The sequence below is a fragment of the Sminthopsis crassicaudata genome, chromosome 4, assembly GCF_048593235.1.
Source record: "Sminthopsis crassicaudata isolate SCR6 chromosome 4, ASM4859323v1, whole genome shotgun sequence".
In the NCBI taxonomy this organism is placed as follows: Eukaryota; Metazoa; Chordata; class Mammalia; order Dasyuromorphia; family Dasyuridae; genus Sminthopsis; species Sminthopsis crassicaudata.
Window position 1 is genome coordinate 197703281 of NC_133620.1, and position 20458 is coordinate 197723738.

General features: G+C 34.9%; 1 protein-coding gene across 1 annotated transcript in view; it reads left to right on the forward strand.

Moving 5' to 3' along the window:
- PDSS2 (decaprenyl diphosphate synthase subunit 2) overlaps nucleotides 1–20458 on the forward strand; it is a 323326-nt gene that overhangs the window by 142287 nt on the left and 160581 nt on the right.

Sequence of the window (20458 nt, forward strand, 5' to 3'; positions counted from 1 at the left end):
TTTTAGCTGTCATTCTCTGAGGCAAAGAGAACCAAGGACTCCTTGAGGCAACAGTAAATCTTAAAACAGAATTAAAAGGCTACAAAAATGGGAAAAAAAAAAGTGTAAAATACTTATGGTTCTATTGTTACCATTTCAACCTAGACTTTCCTGGGGACCCAAATTAGTTCCTCCTTGGTTATAATAATGGAGGACACTGAAGTATGTTGCTGTAATTTTTCCCCTTAAAAAAAAAAAAATCACATGTGCCCAGTGACAAAAGGCAGATGGCACCTGATAGCTTACATTGAACTTTGGGGAGCTAACTACTTGTCATACCAAGTGCTGTGTTAATTTCTGGTCGCATCAATAAAGCTCAAGGCTTTAGATCTATGTATGGTGTAGAATTTCTGATCTCCTCTTTGCATGTTTATTCATGTATGTGAACCTAATTAGTAGTTTACTTTTACCTAGGGAGGACTGCAGTGTATTTTTTACTCTCCTTCCTCAAGGCTACTTCATATGACACATTTTGGTAGGCCTAGACCTTAAAAAAAGCTCCATCTCCTGAGAATGTTGATGTCCATCATTGCATTGATGGTGTACTCATGACCATACCAGAGAAGGCCATAATGGCAGTGGCTTTAGATGGAATTTTCAGTGGCCTATGTAAAGAACAAGAATTAGGTAGGTAATCAACCTGAAAAGAAAATCCAGGGATTGAACAGGAATTTTGAGACACTCTTTGAGGATACTGCTATTATTGTCAGACACATGCACAGTGAGAAGCCTGCGTTAGAATGAAAACAATGGTGCTGTAAAATACCTTGTATGTTTTTCTATTTTTGTAGAAAATTGCAGAAAAATTTTGATTTTTGCTTTAATGTTTCTTATTGTCCCATGGAGTCATCACCTTCTATTTGGTACATTTAGATTTTCAGATAGTTTTTTAAGCCAAGCTATTAATTTCCTTTTCAGTTTTTTCTTCCATAGCTCTCATTTCATTTCTGTTTTTCTCCTTAAGTGCACTTAACCCATTTATGAAAACATTTTAAACTGTTTTTAAAACTCTTGTTTCATCTCTTCCAAGAATTCTAGTTGAGTTTGTGCCCAAGCTGTATTTTTTCCTGAGACATTTCTTGTAGATATTTTAGAGTTATTTTCTTCTATTGTATTTGTGTCTTAAGTGTCCCTGCCACCTTTGTTTCTTTGCCCATTCTTCCAGACTGACTTATGATGTTGGGATTGGGCTCTGCCATATTTTTGGAAGAAAGATCTTGGCTCGTCCTATTACTGTTTTCTTGGGGATTATTGAGTTTTGTGTATTCTAGGACCTTGGGACCAGGCTGGGAGACCTACAAACTTTCAGTCCTCTCAGAATGGTCTAATCTGGAACAAAGTTTATTGCATATCCATCCCCCCACCCCATTCTCCTCCCTAAGTTCTCCTTCCTCCCTATTATACATGCATTCACACTTCTGCAGTTCCTGATCTAAGTTTGTGTAAGGGTAGACTGCTTTTGGACTCTACCTCTTAGCTAGCTTGGAAAGCTTAGCTGCTTCATTTAGGTAGAATTATAGATTTTCTTTGTTCTAGTTTTCCCACTCTGTTTATTCTTGAATTGGCTGGGCTAAATCCAAGAAAGGAGAACCTTCTCTAGGTTTGGGGTCTGAGCCACACCAGTGTTGCTGTCGACTCTGAACTTTTCCATTTCTCCATACATAGCCCTTGGTCCCCTTACATTGGAACACCGCTCCCTCCTTGGGTCCCCTTCTCAATTCATCCTGTATCTGTAGTCTAGCTCTGAGTAGCTAGTAACAAAATTGCTAGTTGGCATCTGTCCTTTTTGCAGTGACTCAGTCTAGGTTTGGGAGTATCCTAGTAGAAATTCTCACTGGTTCACAGCTTCTCCTTGTGCATTATAATGCTTAGTTTGTGGCTGTTCCTGTCTCATCTCTATTCCTGGTGTCCATAGACCTCCCTCTCCATGTCCCTATGACATACTAGACTGGACATAAGACTCACCTCCCTGTGTTGAACTAGACTGGATAAAGTACTCCCTATGACTTTTTTTGTATTTCTCCATCAAGAGTATCACTCTACCATCTTTGTTCTGCCCTCTCCTGCTTGGATAGTTTAGCTGAATTATTTTGAATAATTAGGATCTAAATTTTTGGAATTTTTACAGTGTTCTGGGACTTGATTCTTTCCATGTTGTGTGTTCAGCAAACTGCAGCATCTGGAAGACCCTGCTATATTTTTAATATCAATATTGTTCCAGTGATACTAACTGGCTCATAGGATTTCATAGTCTGCAAAGAATAAAAGTGGAGAGTTACCAGAAGGATAATAGAGTGATGCACTGTGAGTGAAGGTGGCTATTATGAAGAATTGTGCAATATACTATCAAAAAGAGCTATGAATGGAAAAGAAAGTGGTTTGATCATGATCAGATAAGTTCATAATTTTGTCAGCCTTAAAGTGCTGTATAAACATTCAATTTTAGGATGATGATAGTGATGATGCAATTTGAGAAATGAACTTATAGACAATCCTAAAATCTCTAAAGGCATTTTGGAATATCAAGCGATCTAGATTAAGATCCTCGGCATATTTGATGAACTCCTAGTGGAGGATTTGAGAGAGTACTTGGATAAGTTACACATTTTAAAAATCATAGATCCATCAAAATATGTTATTCTTAAAATACAGTAACAATGTATTTTGTCTTATTAAGCTTTTATAAAATGCATGTGATATGCTTCTGTTAGGATTTGTAATCTGGATGACTATAACATTTTGCAAAATATTAAAGTGTCGATTTAGAGCTTAATTTAAGTAATAATTTGTAGGTAAATTTTACGGACTCCTGTTTCTAGTTCTAGAACAAGGCTATAATATTATTTTGATTTTTTTTTTTTTTTTTTAATTTTGATTGAGATAGCTCTCAACATTCCTAATTTATAAAATAATGCATTGGTGGTTTTTGAATGTTTTTCATAGTTGTTAATGTAAAAAAAGTGATATGCAATAGATCTGCACTGGTTCTGTAGTTCATTTCTCTATCCCTAAAGTCATTTCTTTGGTTGGTTCTTTCTAATTTAATTGTTAATTGTTAGATTTGCTTTAGGCTTATATCTGTCTGTAATGTCAAAGTGAATTGTTTAACATTTGGGAAAACAAAACAAAACAATATCAATTATCCAGATTTTGATTAATCTTCAGGCAATTTAGATAAACATTTTGGCATTTTTCTCTTATGGGACCAGTCTTTTTATCTTTTTAGGTAATTGAGCCTGATATATAGAGGGGATATATATATATAATATTTGATAACTGGTAGTTCTACCTGTGCTGAATAAATAGTTCTTATATCAGATGACTGGCTCAGAATCTAAGGTAAAATGTGTCTTTGCGTTTTGAAAATCCAGTGCTAATTAAGGCAACTTAGTAGGCAAGTTGGCTATGAACAGTGATTACCTAGTATAATAAAAAAAGCTTTAGATGACATAAAAAGATCTGTCACTTAGCATTGTGGCAATAAGAATATCATGGAAAAGTCTCTTTATCTGTACGAGATATATACTAAATAAATACTAGAGTTAATATTTGCAATACCTGCCTCAGAGGCTCATTATGAGAAAAGTACTTTATAAAATGCAAAGTGCTAAAGAAGTGTAAGTTGTTAGTAGTTAATATAATTGTGGCTGGTTAGCACCATTGGTAAAGAACCCCATGCTAATAATGAAACCAAGGTCTTTGAGCTTTCCTTTCTGGTAAATGGAATAGAGCAAGAGAGCATAAAGAATCATTAAGTGTGCTTATATCCTATCATTCCACTTTACCTCCATACTTCTCTTAGAATGCAATTCCCTTCTAGATTGAAGATCAGCTCTAATATTCTCTCATTACCCCTTGGTAACTTGCCCCTAAGCCCTCATTCTTTGACTAAGCTGACTTGGGACATTTGTCCCTGTTCTCAGCTATTAGTTCCACACATTATACTATTCTCAGTGGACTTTCCCAGTATCATGTCTTGTTTTTGTTTGTGTTTTTCAGGATATTATTTCCTTGGGTCTTAAATTATAACTAGAAGCCATTCTTAAGCAGATGATACTCATCAACAGAACACTCTTTCCACTGCACAGGCAAAGCCTTACATAATGCAGTAGATTCTCCAGATGAAGACATGAACACTAATGATGTTCAAGAGCATCTTTCAGTTTGAGTCCTGAATTTTTGCAATATGGTACACTTATTAGATAAAATTGTAAAAATGAAGGCAGAAATAGGAAATCCACAAGTGGATCAGGGTCCTTTCCCTCCCCAAATTTGCAAAAGCATAGTGGTATATCACATAAATTTTTAAATGTATAAATATGTCAAATATTAATAAGTATTTAAATATATTTCTTCTATATGCCAGGCACTCTAAATGCTTCTACATTCATGAAGCGGTTTATACATTGGGAAATCTAGGTGCTTTAAGGGGAAAATATGCAAAACAATTTTATTAAATAAAAATATAGTAATAAAAAATATAAAAGGAGGGATATGTATAAATAAAACAAAAGTTTGAAAAATATTTTAAAGAAATGGGTAGAATACTTGTTTTTATTGGTATAGGTAATTCCCACTGAGGAATACCTTTCTATTAATATGGCTCAAAATCTGCTTTGCAACTTCTATTCTTAGGCATTTACTTGGGATACTAGAGGTAAAATGACTTGCTCAGGATCACACTCAGTATATTTCGGAGGTGAGATTTAATTAAACCCAAGTCTTCCTGGTTATACATCCACTATCCTGTGCTGCCTTTCTTTTAAGAAACAAGCAACCAACTTTTTAATTTTTCATAGACAAGACAAAATTGTATTTTAACATAGACCTTGTATTGTATTTCTTGACCTACTTGATCTCTCAGGCATCATTCTTTCCCCATAACTCCCCAATTATATACCCCTAGGCTTGTGCTACTCTTAGTTTTGTTTGCTGTACCCAGTATAAGGAAGAAAATGGATTGATATACTAAAAGCCATGCATTGCCATTAAGCTTGCTGCAGAATGAACATGATGGCTTTCAGTGTGGATTTACTGGACACTCTGGGCTCTACTAATAGAAGTTAATGAAGATCCATAGTATTTTTAATGTGGAAACACACTATTTAATGAAGATACACAATATAGGATGATCATTACCTTTCTTTATGTCCATCTTGCCTCATATTCTACCTGTTGGCCACAAGGAGAAATGTGTTAATAAAAGTAGAATATGCCAGTGTGAGAAAGAATTAAATGAATCAGAAATAAGGTAGTTATGGTCATATCAGCCTCATAAATAGCCACTTGTCTAGGATAGGTAGTGTGCACTTGGCAAATAGTAGAGTACTGATTTTATTTTCTCTCACAAGAATCATATTATCGGCATAGTTACCTAGATGGAGTAGAAGCAGGTCAATAAAAATTAAATTGTGGGCAGGTAATCTTTTGTATTTATTTAAAGTGAGGATAGAGGGCATTCAGTCAACTCTTGATTGTGTGCTTGTTATCCATGTTTCAAATTATCCTGATTGCTATACACTTTGCAGATTACGATATCTACAAGTAGCCTTGGGAACCATAGTCTGTTGCTAAAAGAGCATGGCTCCCTATTGATGAGAAAATGTCATAAAAATAATACTATTTGCAATTTACTCTCCCCAAATCCCTTAAAATGGAGCAAAAGTAGAACAAAATTATAGCCATGTAGTTTCTTTCTTTTCTTTTCTTTTCCTTTCTTCTTCTTTCCTTCCTTCCTTCCTTCCTCCCTCCCTCCCTCTCTCCCTTCCCTTTCTTTCCTTTCTTTCTCTTTTTTTTTTTTTTAGCTATCTTTTTGTTAACATTTATGTTTCGTTCAGCAAGCATTTATTTATTTTGTATGTACTGTGGACAGAGTACTGTTGAGTATATCCTTCCTTTTCTATCTAATACTTCCACTTAAAACTTTGGTGCAGGCCTTCATTACCTCATACTTGGACCATTGCAGTACCCTGCCTAAGTCTCTCCCTATTTCAGTTTATCCTCCCCTCAGCTATCAAATGAATCTAACCAAAATACAAATCTCATAGTGTCACTGCCTTCATTTAGTCATCTCCAGTGACTCCCTATTACATACAGAATCAAATAGAAAATCCTCTTTGGCTTTTAAAGTCCTTTATAACCTGGCTCCTTCCTACATTTCCAGTCTTATTCTTCAATCTAGTCTCCTTCCTATTCCTTGAAGAAGATCACCATCTTCAGACACTGGGCTATTTTCACTGGTCGTCCCCCGTGCATGGAACTCCCTCCCTCCTCATCTCTGTTTCCCAGCTTCTCTGCCTTCCTTCATATCTTAGTTAAAGTCTCACCTACCACAGGAAGCTTGTTCTGGTTCTCATTTAACCTCAGTGCCTTACTCTAATATGATCTCCCATTTATAATTTCTATATATTGTTTATATGTAGTTGGTTTTTATATTGTTTTTCCCATTAGAATGCAAGTCTCTTAAGACTAGAGACTGCCTTTTGCCTTTCTTTGTATCCCAAGTGTATGCAGCAATGCCTCTCTGGCATGTAGTAGAAGAATAAAGCAAGTAAAAAATGAACTTTTCATTTAAGGTTCTTTGGGTAAAAATACTAACTTTACCTTTTACATAATACCATAGAATTACTTAATCTAAAATATTTCATTCTTCCAACTTGATAAATTCAGTTGCTTATTAAAGTTTTTTTTTTAAGATGATATAACCGAAATAACTTTCTACTTCAAGATCTAATGTATAGAATTGTAAGTAAAACTTAGCTGTTGAGAATTCTATCTAGAAAGTGGCTATCTAATCTCAAATAAATAACCATACTTTTCTTCTCATTTACTTCCCCCAAATGCAATAGAAAGCAAGATGGGAAACATGAATATATGTGAATTCTTAGTTCAAGGAGAAGATAAAGAAATTATAAAGCTCTGAAAATCACTCTCTCTCCATAATTCTGTGAATCTAAATGATCACAGCATTAAGATTGGACTTGGTCTCAGCTGCAAATATTACAGTGATTTATCTTATTAATGTGGTGTTAATTGGTGTCTGGTGACTTCTAATTATAGTAACAATAGGCTCCAACAATCAGTCCTCACCTCCACTGTGCACATTAGGATTCTGTTCATCATTTAAACAAATAAACAGCCTTTCTTCCCACCCTGTCCCTCCTTCCCCCAGCTTGTCTTTTACCTTAAGGACTGACCTATTCAGTTCTTGTCATTTTAGGTTTTGATTTTTTAAGCAACTATGTTTATTTTTTTATTTTTTTGAAACTTATGCATTGATAATTCTTTGACATTAACTCTTGCAAAATCTTGTGTTCCAATTTCGTCCCTTTCTCCTACCCCGTCCTCTAGATGGCAAATAGTCCGATATATGTTAAGCATAGTAGAAATATGTTAAATCCAATATATGCATACATACTTATACAATTATCTTGAATGGCTATGTTTATAAAAATATGAAAAAATGTTTTTGTCTTGGGCTAGCTTAATTATCTATTAAAATTAAAAGAGTATTGCTAAAAGCATTTAGTTAAGCCAGTATTGTCTGGCTCTGCCAGGAATACCTGGGAAAAATTCCCATCTCTTTCTATACTGTCTTAAGGACACAAGACAACACCTTTAACTCTTTGATGCAATTCTCTTAGTCAATTAGTTAAAAAGAAGAAACCAGTAATTAGTAGGGGGAATTTTCCCCACCAGGAAGTTCAATTCCCTGTGAAATGGTGAAAGTTCATTTTCAATTGAAGGAATGTAATATGGGACTTTTCTTCTCTGAAAACCTCAACCATGAGAAATGCTTGTGGCACTATTAAAGGATTACCCCGAATTATTCAATTTAACTTGTTCTTTCCAAGATAAATTTGAGATACCTAGTCTCTTTTACAAAGAAATCTCAGGAGATAAAAGCCTGTACAGTTTGATTACATATTCCTATTGATTATATTCCACCCACAGCAATAAAAGTAAACTCCAGATACAAATCTAACAATATTACTAATTCATTACAACCAGTACTTATTTTCTTCATTAACTTTTTATTGTTATTTTCAACATACTCAGCATGCACAAATGCAGCAATTATATGTTGAGCAGGAAAGGGGAAGGTCCTTTATGTTCAATGTACAGTACATCTGAAGTCATTGCTTTACCAAAGCTGTTGGAAAAACAAAATAAGATCAGCCTCTTACAAAAAAAGTATAATTAACAACAAAAAGTAGGTGGGCAAACTTACCAATCTCCTCAGAGCTGAGAGTTTGTTATAGTATATAAATAACATAGTATAGATCAGCCTCACTAAGGAAGTGGTAGTTTGGGGGCAGGGAAAGATCTAGACTGCATAAATTATTCTTTTAATAACTAAAAAGCTTTAACTTTCTTTCTAAAAGAAACACTGTCTATTAGACATCAAGTTACTAGATATAAGCCTATTTCTTCAGCCTGGCTTCTCTGTACAAATATGCTTAGGAATCTCCCAGTTCTAAAGCAACAGCCTTCCTTTGAAGGCCTTAATCCATCTCATTCCTTGCTAGACATCATGATCATTCAGGTGTTCTTGTCAGTGATAGTACTATGTTCAGTTTTGGGTAACCATGTTTTAGGAAGAATATGAGTAAGCTAGAGAGTGACTGGGAGGAGACAGCCAGGATGGTATCTTCTTAGTAATACTTGACAAAACTGGGAATGTTTAGCCTGGTAAAGAAGAGATTATTAGTTCTCTAGTTAGGTAGACATTCTCAAATGTTTGATAGATATATCTGAAATTGTTGTGCCTCAGTTCTCTTTTTGTCTTGACCCAGTTTCCCTAATTGTCCTATTCAGTTACTCTGCTTCAGGTTATAATCATTCCCTTTTAATGTTAGGATAAAGGTCTTGTATCTTAGAATTTAGGTTATACTTATTCCCTCTTAATGTTTGATGGGATAAAAGTCTTTATCCATTTTAGACATCATCAGAACATCAGGAACCTCTCCAGTACCTCCCATTATGTCATCCTAGGTGCCTCCCCCCATTAGGTCATCCCCATCAAGGTACCTCCCCCATTAGGTCATTGCTCTTGTTAACCTATAAATTAGTCTTGTATTTTGACATTCAGGGCTGGATTCTTTGAGATAATAGTCTCATTCAGCTCTGGGATCAACCATGGATCCATTTGGTCCCAGTAAATCTCTCCATTTAATAAATTCTGTATTGAATACTCTCTAGTCTCTATCTTGCTCAGTTTCTCCAGCAATACAAAATAAAGACTATATACAATATTTCTGCTTAGCTCCAAAGGGCAGACTCAGAGCCATGAATGCAAGTTGTAAATAGGCCAGAGGAAGCTTAGTAGAAAGAACTACTTATTTACCAAATAGTTATCTCTTCTATATTGTAGAGATTAGAGGTGTTATGTCCCTATGATTTGAAAAATCTGTGTAAAATGTTTTGGCCTTCCCTTTGTGTCAGAGAGGAAGCTCGATTTTTATTTATTTGTTCATTCATTCATTCATTTATTTGCTGGGGCAGTTGGGATTGAATGACTTGCCCAGGGTCACACAATTAGGAAGTATTAAGTGTCTGAGATCAAATTTGAACTCAGGTCCTCCTGACTTCAGGGCTGGTGCTCTAACCATTGCGCCACCTAGTTGCCCTTTTTATTTTTCTTTTATGTGGTATTTACAGTACCTTATTGTAAAATTTGGGTTGATATGATACTATACATATATTCTATGCATTTCTGAATTTCTAAATTTATTCTGTGACAACAACTGACCTTCATGTATTGTCTGCAGCTTCCGCAAAACTTCTCCCAAATTTCCATTTAATTTCTCATGCCAACCCTTGGTAATGTCAAAACAATGAGGAAAACCTCAGTGTAGAAGGAATAATTGTAGAGCTATTTAAAAGGAAATGAGCTGCCTCTGAAGGTGGTGGGTAAGTTCCCCCTTTCCCAGAACTTCTTTATACAAAGGCTTGATGATTGCTTTACTGGTATATTATAGAGAAAATTCTTGTCCAAGTACAGATTGAATTTGATGGCCCCTGAGAATGCTTTCAGTTGTCACTTTGTGAACCCCAACCATTGCTTGACTTCCTGCAGCCAAATCTGGCTTTATCCCTACTGTTTTTTCTAAGTTCTTCCTAATCACCAGCTAACAGTAGATACTTCTTGTTCCTTTCTGCATCATTTTCACTGTGCTAAACATTGGGGGTAGAATGTTCAAATGAACATAGGTGGGTGACACAATTAATTTAAATTAATTCAATTAAAACAGAATTTGTAAAAGGGGTGTGGATGGGGAGTGTCTTGTAAAATAATACTGGAAAGCAACTTGGAGCCAAATTGTAGAAAGCCTAAATACCAGCAAAAAGATTTTTAAATTTGAATTCTATAGGCAGCAAACAAGTGATAAACTCAACTTTATGTAAAATTATTTTTGCATTGTATAAAGGAAGGATCAGATCAAAAAGGAGGAAAACAGACCTATTATCATAGTTTAAACAGGAAATGTTAAGTGTATCAATTAAGGTAGTGGTAGTGGAAAAGAAAGAATACTTGTAAGAGATATTTCAGAGAAAGAGATGAATTGGATATGGGTCAGAAAAAAGAAGTCAAAGATAGGCCCAAGGTTTAAAGCCTAAGTGACCAAAGGAATAAACAGAAATAGGAAAGCTAAGAAGATCAAATTTAAGAGAAATATGTTGAGTTTCTTTTCAGTCTTGTTAAGGTGTTGGGTGAAACATATGGTCAATAGAGATGTCCTGCAGACATCTAGAAATAGGAGACTTTGTAAAAGATTTGGAAATTATCAAGAGAGAAATAATAATTAAGGCCTTAGGAGAGGAGGCAAGAGAAAACTATGGCTAAGTCTTTGAGCAGTCCCATTCCACAAGTGGGAAGAAAAGGAACAAATGAGGGAGAATGAAAAGGAACAGTAAGAAAGGTAGAAGGAGAACTAGGAGAGAATAGTGTCCTCCAAAGGAGGAAAGGAGGAAAGAATATCAGGGATGAAAGGATAATGTGTGTGATCTTGGCAACTACCGTATCATCTATTCCTTAGAATGTCAAGGCAGCCTGTGTAGCTATTCTGTTTTTTAACAAATTCATCTGTTGGAAAATGAGAAGTGCCTTCTCCTAAGCCAAAGGTTCAAGAGAAGCATTAATTCAGACTTTCTTGGAATCTGTAATGATTTGACATAGTATCAACTGTACTAGAGGTAAAGAGATTTGTTAAAACTAATCAAGGTATAAGAGAACAAATCATTAAGGTTTATAGAATTATGTCCAAATTAGATTTTTTTATCTTTGTGTTGGCTAGTAGGATATATTCTTAAGAAGTTTGTACAAGTTACTATTTGTATTTTTTAGATAATAAAATATAGCAATATAGTCTGTCTACATCTCTCCCTAGGGTCTTAGGGTACCTCTCATTGGTTGGTAGTAGCTTTCCCTAAGGCTATTAATTTGAACTATTACTCCAGTATGTAGTTCCTACTGTTAGGTACTGTTAGTTAATTTCATTTAACCAATTGACATAATCTAGCCTTTTCAAAGACACATTTACTTCTAACATATATCAATCAAGAAAAGGAGTAACATTCCCCCTCTCTTCCCCAACAGCTAGGAGTACACTCTCTCCTATACTACATTGGTCTTCAGGGAGAGTGTACCCAAACTTACAGCAAAGCATTGATCCCACAAATTTAGCCTCCAAACATAGTATAACTCTTGCATGAATCCATATCTCAACTACCTCTGGGCAGAATCCCTTAGGTCACTCATCAGGGCCTTGCTACTAGGCTGAGACCCTCAACTCTTCTGGGCTTGATGGCTGATAGAACTTGTCACAGCCTCCAGCTCTTGGGTGTCTTACAGTTTGCCATTCATACCTTTGAAGTTCACAAGAGCATAGCTTTCACCAATATTCTTCCACCTAAAAGCAGGGAAATAAATTAAAATAGAGACAAAAGCAACTAGAAGATCATAGCCTCACAATTTTATTGAAAGGGCTCAAGTTCCATTACTACCCAGAGATTCACAGTAACTCATCCTCCTTGAATATCAGCCAGGAAGAAAAGAGTCTAAAAGACTTACTTTCTTTGGCTAGTCTTCTGAATGTAGCCTGGATCTAACTCATACCATGTCACTTAACAGAATGGCTGTATATACCACCAAACTGGGGAGCCCTTCCATTTTATATATATGTATATACGTATATGTGTGTATACATATGTGTGTGTGTATGTATGTATGTTATGGTCCAGAACTTAAAACAGGGTGCCTAGTTCACACCTTTAAAGGTGTTCACACTTTAGAGTTCACACCTTTGGAGAACACATATAGACTGGGGACTTCCAGGAGATTCACAAGTCAGAAACCCACAAGCCCACTCTCTGGGAGGAGGAGTCTGATTCATTCCAACTTCCACCTTTGTGCTGGCTGGAGGCATTGGGAGAACGAGAAGCTAAAGTTGGCTGGAGAGATTCGGGAGGGAGCTCTTGGAACCAAGGAGAGAGATAGGTCTCTATTAAAGCTAACCGGGTCCAGGAAAAGATTCAGGACTTTGGAAGAAACAATAAAGGATCTGGACTTTAACTCCTGGCTGCATTTGGGATTATTGAACTGAGCTGAAACTAAGGCTGCCTCCGGAAGCTCCCCAAGAAACCTGCTCCCAGAGAACATTATACTTTAGAAGAGAACATTACATATATATTTGTGTAGATCATACACAAGTTCATATCTCTGTGTATGTATATATACTTGTGTGTCCTTTCGTACAATAATAATTGACATTTATAATACTTTAATACTTGAAGTGCACTTTACATACACTATTTCGTTCTAACCTTCTAAATTCTGTTATCCCCATTTTTCATATGGGGAAACTGAAGCACAAAGGAATTATGTGACATATTTAGGTTAATTAGAAATATCTGTGGTGAAATTCTAACTCAGATCTTCTGACATTTAATGTCTCAGCCTGAGCTTCTTTACTAAAAAGATTTGGAAACTATTAAAGTCTCTTTTTGCTCTAAATCTTTGATCTTGTGATTCAGATTCCTGTGCTTTATCCATTATATATCACTTCTTCAATTAAATATCTGATGACTTAATATTCTTATAATTAAGATTTTTCTCAAATTCATGGTGATATTCTACAAGTAGTTTGAATTTATATGCTCATAGTGGATATCCTTCCTCCCTCCAATCCCTTTTTTTCACATTATGAAACACAGATCCAGTTGGTTATAGTAGAAAGAATGTTGAAGCCAGAAATATTGTTGTTCAGTTGTTTCAGATATGTACAACTGTTCATTTGGAGTTTTCTTGATTAAGATACTAGAGTGGTTTGCCATTTTCTTCTCCAGCTCATCTTATAGATGAGGAAACTGAGGCAGACAGGATTAAGTCACTTACCCAGGCTCCTACAGCTGGTAACTGTCTGAGGCCAGATTTGAATTTAGGAAGATGTCTTGACTTGTCACTTATCTCCTGCATCTTCTAGATGCAAAGAGTGCATAATTCTGATTCTGGTACTACTTTTAAGTTGTACAAAGACCACTTCAGCTCTAAAATTCTTAGTCTGTGAATTCACTCAAATTCTAGTGCTCAAATTCTAGTGATATTGGGGCACTTTGTTTTCTAAAACAAATTCTAGTTTCTAATATGGAGAAAGGTTTTGCTGTCCATTAGTTGTATTTGTTCAAAAACTGAGAAAATGAGGAAGTACAGTACTCTCAGTAGGTAAAATAAAATAGCCCAGGCTCTGAAAGTTCCTTCACCTTATTCATAGGTGAACCTCTAAAGCCCTCATTTTCATTCAGAGCCTATTTATTCATCACAATTCTCTCAAGCATGATTATAGGTTTTGAGCTACAGGAAATTAAAGATGATATAGGTAAACATACTGATCTCAGTGAGAAGTGATAGGTGACAGTAAGGGAGAAGGCAAGAAAAGTATTAAAAACAGATACAAAACTTAAAAAAATATAACCATTCAGGGCTACTTAAGTAGTCCCATGTACTCCAATAGATCCTAAAATCAATGAGTATTATTTTTAATAAACTACTCTCTTTACTCTAAGTGGTTAGGAAAAATAAAGAGTGCCTGAATAAAATGAATAGTGAGAAGAAAAAGAATCTGAAGTGGAGGAGAGACAGTTTGATATTTATTAGAATTTGGAGAGTAGAAAAGTTATCATAGAGAGGAGGGAAAAAAAAAGAAAAGGATAGACAGACATTTAAAACTTCCAAAGATTTTATTCTCTTCTTGAAATAATAGCTGTTATGCTGAGGAGAAAGAAGTTGTCTGCCCTCTGAAGAATGATATTGGAGAGGCAAGAAACTACTAGGTGAGAGATTACCTAGTAGGGGTTAGGAGAAAAAAAAAATTGTAGTCCTTGTTGATTCTTTGCTCACAGATACTGAGGCAACTATTTGTCAACCTGTAAACAACAATAAAGATGTCTGCTATCTTCTAGGTTTACTCTCCTTGGTTAACTGTATCAACTGTGCTTCCAGATTCCTTTCACTCTAAGCCCTTAGCAGTCTTTTTAATTTTGTTTGAAGAGCCAAGATTTATGAAACTGCTTCCTCCCTTGAGTGACTATCTCTTCGTTTCTAAATGTCTCCACTCCCAAGTAGATATATTTTCTCCTATTTATATAGTAACTCCAATAACATGGCCAATATAGAGAGAAAGAAAAATCCTTGCCCTGCTTTGTTGCCCTTTGGTACGGGCAGAAGGATCTTTCAATCATTTTCAAACCATGACTTTTCCAGAAACAATAATTTGTTTCTTTTATAAATCTCTCGGGTAACTGTGACCGATTCTCTCAGCTAATCATAAGACATTTCCTTATCACTTCACTTCATCTAATTCTTAGATCCAAAATTGTCTCAGATTGAATAAAAACTTAATTTCACATTATTGGTTGCTGGCAAATTTCCTTGACATCTACTTTATTCATTGTAATTGCCTTCTGGATCCTCTCTGGTCACATAAATTGAGGTAAGGAAGGGAAATTCCCTTCCTTATACTGAACCATGGGTTGATATAGGGAAAACAGATTCCTGGCCAAATATGAAATATGCCTAACAATGGCTATTACAAATGTGTTTGCCAAGTGCCTAGCAAAACTAACTAAAGGAATTTTAAACTAAAAAGAATAGGGTGGGATAGGGAGATGGTGATAAAATTGCCTACATATATTCCCTCCAAGTTAGATGCTATGGAGAATAGCTTCAAAAAATAATAGCTAAACACCAAGAAGTTACAAATTTTCTAGACTGGCTAATAGAAACAGAAGAAGGAATAAAATAAAATCATAATTTTTCTATCTAGGGGATAAAAAAAAGCATACAAATCTTAATGATGCAGTTAGGTTTTTATTTTAAAAAACCTGGTCATTCCCAGGATGGTTTTGGATTGTATTTTGAAAAATCACTCTGCACAGGCTTCATTCAGTCTATAGGAGAAAAAAATGTGAAAATGTATCTCTTCAATGAGATGAGATATGCAGACAATTGCCTGGGATTACACTATTTTAAAAAAATTTTTATCAATTTTTTTGGTTACGTTTTAAATTTTGAACTATCTCCCTTTACTCTTTCTTCCCTCCTTACCCCGCACTACAGAAGGCTACTATTTGACAGAAATAAATAGATATTGATATACATATAAATAGAAACATATGTATATAGAGATATAAAATATAAAAATCAGAGTATGTATGTTTCTAATTATCAGTTCTTTTTCTTGGAGGTAGATAACAACTTCCTTAATAGATCCTTTATATAATACTTGGAATAACTTGGTTACAGTTGTTCTTCAAACAGTATTGCTATAACTGATTTACAATATTCTTTTGGCTCTGCTCATTTCACTATTATTTCATGCCATTTCCCCCATATTTTTCTAAAATCACCCAGCCCTTCATTTTTATAGTAATATTCCATCATGATCATTTACTAAAACTTTTTAAGCTACTCCCCAGTTGACAGGTAACCCCTCAATTTCCAGTTCTTTGCCACCACAAAGAGGGCAGCTATAAATATTTAAAAACATGTAGTTTCTTTTCCTTTTTCCCTGATCACTTTGGAAAATACACCTAATAATGGTTTTGCTGGGTCAAAGGTTTTATAACTGGGAATAATTCCAGATTGCTCTCCAAAATCATTTGAATCAGTTCACAATTCCACCAACAATGAATTAGCATCCCAATTTTTCTACATCCTATTCAACATTTCACTCTCTCCTTCAATCATTTTAGCCAATCTCATAGGTATAAAATGATATCTCAAGGTTGTTTTAATTTGCATGTTTTTATTCAATATTGTATTAGAGCATTTTTTCTTGTGATTAAAAATTGTTTTAATGTCTGTTAGGATTACTGTTTAATTACTGTTAGGATTCATCAGAAAACTGCCAGCTCACAGCCTTTGACCATTTATCAATTGAGGAATTACTCATATTCTTATAGATTTGATGATGTTTTTAATACATTTGTGATATGAGATCTTTATTTGATAAACTATGTGTAAAAATTTCCCCCAAATTTCCTTCTTCCCTTATGAGCTTAACTACATTTGTTTTTATAAAACCTTTTTTTAAAATTTAATGTAATTGAAATCCATTTTACACCTCATACTGCTCTCTACCTCTTGTTTATTCACAAATTATTAGTCTATCCATAAGTTTGATAGGTAATATGTTCCATGTTGTTCAAATAATAGCTCTTTATATTTAAATCATGTATACATTTTATTCTCATCTTAGTAAATAGTGTAAGATATTGGTTAATGTCCAATTTCTGCCAGACTAGTTTCCAGCTTTCCCAATAATTTTGTATCAAATAATGAATTCTAATCCCCAAAATTTAAGTCTTCACACTTGTCAAATACAAGGTTATTATAGTCATTTGCTGCTGTAAGTTGTATGTCTACTCTGTCCACTGGTCTACCTCAATGTTTCTTAAGCAGTGCCAGATAGTTTGATAATTACTGCTTTATAATATAGTTCTGGCACTTTATACTGTTTAAAATTATCTTTTTTTTTTTTCTTTTTTTTTTTTTTTTTTATTTTATATATATATATATATATATATATATTTTATAATATTATCCCTTGTATTCATTTTTCCAATTTACCCCCCCTCCCTCTATTCCCTCCCTCCGACGACAGGCAATACCATACATTTTACATGTGTTACAATATAGTCTAGGTACAATACATGTGTGCGAATATCACTTTCTTGTTGCACAATAAACATTAGAATCCGAAGGTACATGCAACCTGGGCAGACAGATATTAGTGCTAACAATTTTCATTCCCCTCCCAGTGTTTCTTCTCTGGGTGCAGCTACCTCTGTCCATCATTGATCAACTGGAAGTGAGTTGGATCTTCTTTATGTTGAAGATTTCCACTTCCATCAGAATACATCCTCATACAGCATTGTTGTTGAAGTGTACAGTGATCTTCTGGTTCTGCTCATTTCACTCAGCATCAGTTGATTTAAGTCTCTCCAGGCCTCTCTATATTCCTCCTGCTGGTCATTTCTTACCGAGCAATAATATTCCATAACCTTCATATACCACAATTTACCCAACCATTCTCCAACTGATGGACATCCATTCATCCTCCAGTTTCTAGCTACAACAAAAAGAGCTGCCACAAACATTTTGGCACATATATGTCTCTTTCCGCTCTTTAGTATTTCTTTGGGATATAATCCCAGTAGTAGCGCTGCTGGGTCAAAGGGTATGCACAGTTTGATAACTTTTTGGGCATAATTCCAGATTGCTCTCCAGAATGGCTGGATTCTTTCACAACTCCACCAGCAATGTATTAGTGTCCCAGTTTCCCCACATCCCCTCCAACATTTGTCATTATTTGTTCCTGTCATCTTAGCCAATCTGACAGGTGTGTAGTGGTATCTCAGAGTGGTCTTAATTTGCATTTCTCTGATCAGTAGTGATTTGGAACACTCTTTCATGTGAGTGGATATAGTTTCAATTTCTTCCTCTGAGAATTGTCTGTTCATATCCTTTGACCATTTATCAATTGGAGAATGGTTCGGTTTCTTATAAATTTGGGTCAGTTCTCTATATATTTTGGAAATGAGACCTTTGTCAGAACCTTTGTTTTTAAAAATATTTTCCCAATTTGTTACTTCCCTTCTAATCTTGTTTGCATTAGTATTATTTGTACAGAAACTTTTTAGTTTGATGTAATCAAAATCTTCTATTTTGTGATCAATAATGATCTCTAGTTCTCCTCTGGTCATAAATTCCTTCCTCCTCCACAAGTCTGAGAGGTAGATTATCCTCTGTTCCTCTAATCTATTTATTATCTCCCTCTTTATGCCTAAATCATGGACCCATTTTGATCTTATCTTGGTATATGGTGTTAAGTGTGGATCCATATCTAATTTCTGCCATACTAATTTCCAGTTTTCCCAACAGTTTTTTCCGAATAATGAATTTTTATCCCTAATGTTGGAATCTTTGGGTTTGTCAAAGATTAGATTGCTATAGATGTATCCTTTTTTGTCCTTTGTATCTAATCTGTTCCACTGATCTACCGGTCTATTTCGTAGCCAATACCAAATGGTTTTGGTGACTGCTGCTATATAATATAGCTTTAGATCAGGTACACTTAGACCACCTTCCTCTGAGTTTTTTTTCATTAGTTCCCTTGCAATTCTTGACCTTTTATTCTTCCATATGAATTTTGTTGTTATTTTTTCTAGGTCATTAAAATAGTTTCTTGGGAGTCTGATTGGTATAGCACTAAATAAATAGATTAGTTTGGGGAGTATTGTCATCTTTATTATATTCGCTCGGCCTATCCAAGAGCACTGAATGTCTTTCCAATTATTTAAATCTGATTTTATTTTTGTGGCAAGTGTTTTGTAATTTTTCTCATATAATTCCTGACTTTTCTTTGGTAGATGGATTCCCAAATATTTTATACTCTCAACATTTGTTTGGAATGGAATTTCTCTTTGTATCTCTTGCTGTTGCATTTTGTTAGTGATATATAAAAATGCCGAGGATTTATGTGGATTTATTTTGTATCCTGCCACTTTGCTGAAATTTTGAATTATTTCTAGTAGCTTTTTAGCAGAGTCTTTGGGGTTCTCTAAGTATACCATCATGTCATCTGCAAAAAGTGATAGTTTGATTTCCTCATTTCCTACTCTAATTCCTTGAATCTCTTTCTCGGCTCTTATTGCCGAGGCTAGCGTTTCTAGTACTATATTGAATAGTAATGGTGATAGTGGGCAACCTTGTTTCACTCCTGATCTTACTGGGAAAGGTTGCAGTTTATTTCTATTGCATATTATGCTTACTGACGGTCTTAAATATATACTCCTGATTATTCTAAGGAATAATCCATTTATTCCTATACTCTCAAGAGTTTTTAGTAGGAATGGATGTTGGATTTTGTCAAATGCTTTTTCTGCATCTATTGAGATGATCATATGGTTCTTATTAATTTGATTATTAATATGGTCAATTATATTAATAGTTTTCCTAATATTAAACCAGCCCTGCATTCCTGGAATAAATCCTACTTGATCATAGTGTATTATCTTGGAGATGATTTTCTGAAGTCTTTTTGCTAATATCTTATTTAAGATTTTAGCATCAATATTCATTAAGGAGATTGGTCTATAATTTTCTTTCTCAGTTTTCGATCTACCAGGTTTAGGTATCAGTACCATGTCTGTGTCATAAAAGGAGTTTGGTAGGACTCCTTCATCCCCTATTTTTTCAAATAATTTATATAACATTGGGGCTAATTGTTCTTTAAATGTTTGGTAGAATTCACATGTGAATCCATCTGGCCCTGGGGATTTTTTCCTGGGGAGTTGATTAATAGCTTGTTCTATTTCTTTTTCTGAAATGGGACTATTTAAGCAATTTATCTCCTCCTCTGTTAATCTAGGGAGCCTATATTTTTGGAGAAAGTCATCCATTTCACTTAAGTTATCAAATTTATTGGCATAAAGTTGGGCAAAGTAACTCCTTATTATTTCTCTAATTTCCTCTTCATTGGTGGAAACAAAGTTACAGTTCTCAAGGGTTCTGTGTACCTTTTTCTGTTTCTCTTCAGTCTTGTGGATGTAGATCAAATTTTTTGTTTAAGTCTGGTTTTTTTCTTAGAAACATATAGAATTCCTCTGTTTCATTGAATGACCATCTTCTTCCATGGAAAAAGATGCTAAACTTAGCTGGGTAGTTCATTCTTGGTTGCAGTCCTTGATCTTTTGCCTTTCGGAATATCAGGTTCCAGGCCCTTCTATCTTTTAATGTGGAGGCAGCCAGATCTTGGGTGACCCTTATTGTGGCACCTTGGTATTTAAATTGTTTTTTTCTAGCTGCTTGCAGGATTTTCTCCTTTGTGTGGTAATTCTGCAGCTTAGCCACAATATT